The sequence below is a fragment of the Zingiber officinale genome, chromosome 5A (assembly GCF_018446385.1).
Source record: "Zingiber officinale cultivar Zhangliang chromosome 5A, Zo_v1.1, whole genome shotgun sequence".
Taxonomy (NCBI): domain Eukaryota; kingdom Viridiplantae; phylum Streptophyta; class Magnoliopsida; order Zingiberales; family Zingiberaceae; genus Zingiber; species Zingiber officinale.
The window spans coordinates 61,174,567-61,178,634 of NC_055994.1; the positions used below are offsets into that span (position 1 = coordinate 61,174,567).

Below are 4,068 nucleotides of genomic sequence, written 5' to 3' on the forward strand. Positions count from 1 at the left end.
TTCTTCAAGATATAGGGCCCTAGTTCCCTGGTTGAATTCAGTTCTGTTAATCAGTGTGAAGTTCTGATTTTTATTTGTCGGTGCCGAGTGATTGATTGCTGAAGGATGCTTGAATATTTATAATGGATGAGAAGGATGTGATTGTTTGGAATTTCTCACAAGAATGATTCTTTCTTGTGAATGCTTGTGAAGCTTTGTAGGACTAACGGAATAGATCCAGTGAAAAATGGTGGAACCTAGTATAGTTTAAAGGACATCTGTCAAAGATTTTCTTTCATTGTGTGTGGATTTAATTTCATGGAAAATTGTCGACTGTGGATATAATATGGTTAAGGATATTGATTCATAATTATTGTTGGTTATGTTGATACACTAGGAATCAGTTGACCATTCACTACAAGAAAAAAGTTAATAGACAACGCTTTTAAAGCGTTGTCTTTGTGCCTGAAAAAGCGTTGTTAAAGGCACTGTTGTTAAAAGTCTGCTCAACGACAACGCTTTTAAAGCGTTGTCGTTTATAGTAAGGACAATGCTTTTGCAACGCTCTAAAAGTGTTATGTATTTTTTTGCAAAAACATCATTATAGCAACGCTTTAAAAGCGTTGTTATTTTTGGCAAAGACAACACTTGTGCAACGCTTTAAAAGCGTTGTCTTTAAAAAAAAAATTAAAAAAATTATTTACAAAATCATTTTTTTATATTTACAAAGCTATTAATTTTCTTTTACCATATCCAGATTCGAATTTGACATATAAAATAGCATTAATTAGCTCAGCTAATGATTTCAAACTCGTACCAAACAATAGAATTCAACTACAAAGTATTAGTATTTACAGGAGAATTCAACTATACACAAAGACTAAATATTTATGTTTCAAAGTAGTTAGTGACATTCAAATTTAAAACAAAAAAAAAGCACAAAATAGCTAGCCGGCCTCGAAGGCTTGAGACTGAGATATATTGATCAAAATGGATTGACGGCTTGAGACTGAGACAAAACACCTACCACTATGTATCTGTCACAGAAAACAATACCATCAGTATTATGCAAAAGAAATTTTCGTACGTTAAAGAAAATTAGGAAAATTTAGTCAACAATCAACAAAAAAAAACAAAATTTCCTGTGTAACGTCTGTAAAGTATAAACAATATATAAACGATGGATGTCACAGCAATGTAACCAATATTGACAATATTATATATAATATAGATATCATAAAGTGTGTAATTATCCATGTGATCATGTATAATAATTCCTCAACATCGATCTTCTACTAAACAACCTACATAATCATTGAGAGGTACTTGTAATTTAAAAATGCTGTCAGATGAACTAGAATTCTAGAAAGCATGAGATTCACTTTCTTTACAATTTAAAAATGCAAGCTAAATAGCATACAAGTTTCTCAATGGCTTTGTAGCTAGAAGAAAGTAATCTAGACAGTGAACTCTTCTTCAACTCCTTGTTAACAATTGTATTGAGTGTAAGAGTTATTGCACTAACAATTTCCTCTTCCTCTTCATATGAAAGATTCCATTTCTCCAAGTCCTAGATATGAAAAGAAGTTACACAAAACTAATAACCAATCAATATCAATTTATGAAGAAAACACCAAGATTGCCCAAATACATAAAAAAATTTAAAAATAGAAAGCTTACAAGATAGATGGTCTCCCCCTTTTGAAATATTCATAAAGGCTTTAGGAGGATGGTTTCATCAATACATGTACAACTATGAAAGTGATATTTCAGCATTTTTACAGGCCTACAATTTGTCAATGGTTCTATCTATCTAGAAGATACAAGTACTTTTTGGGTAATCGGTGAAATCTATTTTTTCATGCAGTTTCCCTATAACAACAGGATTAGAAGACAGAAAACCACAATTTCACTTTTTGGGTAATCGGTTCTATCTATCTAGAAGATACCAACAAACTTTATCAAGCTATAATGCCACAATTGACAAAATAAATTGTTTCCTACTATCAAGTTCTGGGGATTGACAAAATAAATTGTTTCCTGCTATCAAGTTCGATTTTGATTCTTTGAAATATTCTTATCTATGTGAAGATCAGTAAAAGTGTAGCTTTTGTGTCTTAAAAGATTTAAAACTAATAGGAAATTGCAGTAAAAGCATAGCATCTCATCATTTCATACTCATTTAGAGGAGGTGAAAAAAAACAGGATCTGTCTGTATAGCACATTCTTACATTGCCACTGTAGCCAATTTTCATGTGAAAGGAATATAACATAGATACATTCAGATCATGCAGAACCCAAGTATATGGTACTGATAATAAATCTTTCACAGCAGAGAACAAGATGGTCATTCAACATCTACAATCAAATACTGATAAAGAACTTAAACTTAATGGTGGAAAAAACTATTCAAACAGATTACATACTGCAAAACAGTGAATACTAGAGATACATTGGAAGTTTCTTGGCAACATGGCCTGAACTAGCAATAGCGGATGTTAATTCAGTTACAACTTACAATCATTTCTGAACAAGGATGGTAATCCTCATTGCTTATATCAAAACACTATATAGTGGCATGAATACATTTTTGGCTGCAGACGGATATCAGCATCAGACAAAAATTTCAAGCTATAGATCATGTAGTTTCTTATTGCACCTTAAATTGCATGTATTACAACTACATCTATAGTATTTTGTTACCTCGCCTATCCAGATCAAAACTTCAAGATTTTATAGATCCTGCATAACTGTCGAAGCATCTTCACAAAGCTTACGCAATGCTGAGGAACAAGCATTTGAAGAAATTGATTTTGTGAGCTATTGTTCACAATGGGCTATTATTAAAGAAAAAATCTAAATAGAGGAAGCACTTGGTGATACACTAAGAAATGGTTGGCAGCTTTTACAAAGAGAAATTAGTGTTAATTCTCAAGATAAAAAAAAACATGAAGAATGTAGTCGTATTTGAAGCATTACCAGATATCAGAGCAATTTGTAAGGGCAAGATGAAGTCCATTTCCATAAAGTCATTTTTGCACAGGTTGCTTCAGAACCCCATGAGACATCATCTCATCCACCGCATCCTTGGAGGAAGCAAGCCATGCGTAACGGACATTTGCATTGCCACAAATCTTTTTTGTCATTTCAACATGTTCTTTGAAGAGGTTAAATCAAACTTGACCTAAAACATGAGGGAGCTAGCTGGCAGCAAGGGGGAGTGTGGAGGTCAGCCAAGGGTAGGGGAAGGCGTTAAGAACCTTCTTGTTGTAGATGTTGAACACCACGTTCAACGCTCACCACGTGGCGAAGTAAAATCCAATCTTGACCTTCTACACCACCGCTGATCGGCTCGCCGATTAGCTCTCCTCCTCACCATCAATCGGCCATTAGGGAACCCCCTTGGAGGTCTCCGTGGAGAGTCATCCCTCCTCCATTAGATCAGCAACCAACGTATCGATCTCCTGCCGCGATCCGCACCTGGACAAGGTGGAGACACGTAGAGGTTGAGATCGACATCGTACTACTGCTCGCTTCGAGCGGCAGTGAAGGCTTTCAAGGCAAGGCGCGACTGGTGCTAAAAAACCTCACTGTTTGAAGGTGTTCGGAGGAGAGATTCGTGGAGAGGGGTTTGTGGAAGAGAGGTTGGACGGAGAGGAGTTCGAAGGAGAGATTCGCGGAGAGGGGAGAGGGAGGAGAAGACTATGCGTGAGTTGGTGAGTTGGTAGGAGAGATTCAGGAGAAAGGTGGGTGCCAAAGTGAAACCTAGGTCTTTTCTACTCCTTAGTTGCATCCAACGGTTCTGATTATCCTAGATTTAGATGAGGGCTTGACAATAGACAGCGCTTTTTAAAAAGCGTTGTGTTTGACCCATAAAAATCACTAGTAGACAACAATTTTTAAAAAAGTGTTATCTATTAGTAAGAAAATAAAAAAATAGACAACGTTTTTCACTAAAATCGTTGTTAAAAAGAAAAAGACAACGCTTTTTTTAAAAGGTGTTGTCTTTTAAGTGTTGTAAAATCCCAATTTTCTTGTAGTGATTTATTATTGTATGTTATATCTCTTATAAGTTGTGGCATGCTGCTA

General features: G+C 35.3%; 1 long non-coding RNA gene across 1 annotated transcript; it reads right to left on the bottom strand.

Annotated features, from left to right (window-relative positions):
- Window positions 1-757: 757 nt before the first annotated feature.
- Window positions 758-3,708, bottom strand: LOC121980521. Its single transcript, XR_006111575.1, has 3 exons — window positions 2,959-3,708; window positions 2,683-2,762; window positions 758-1,549 (listed from the first exon to the last, which is right to left on the bottom strand). It is a non-coding gene; the product is annotated as an uncharacterized LOC121980521 (long non-coding RNA).
- Between the last annotated feature and the right edge of the window lie 360 nt (window positions 3,709-4,068).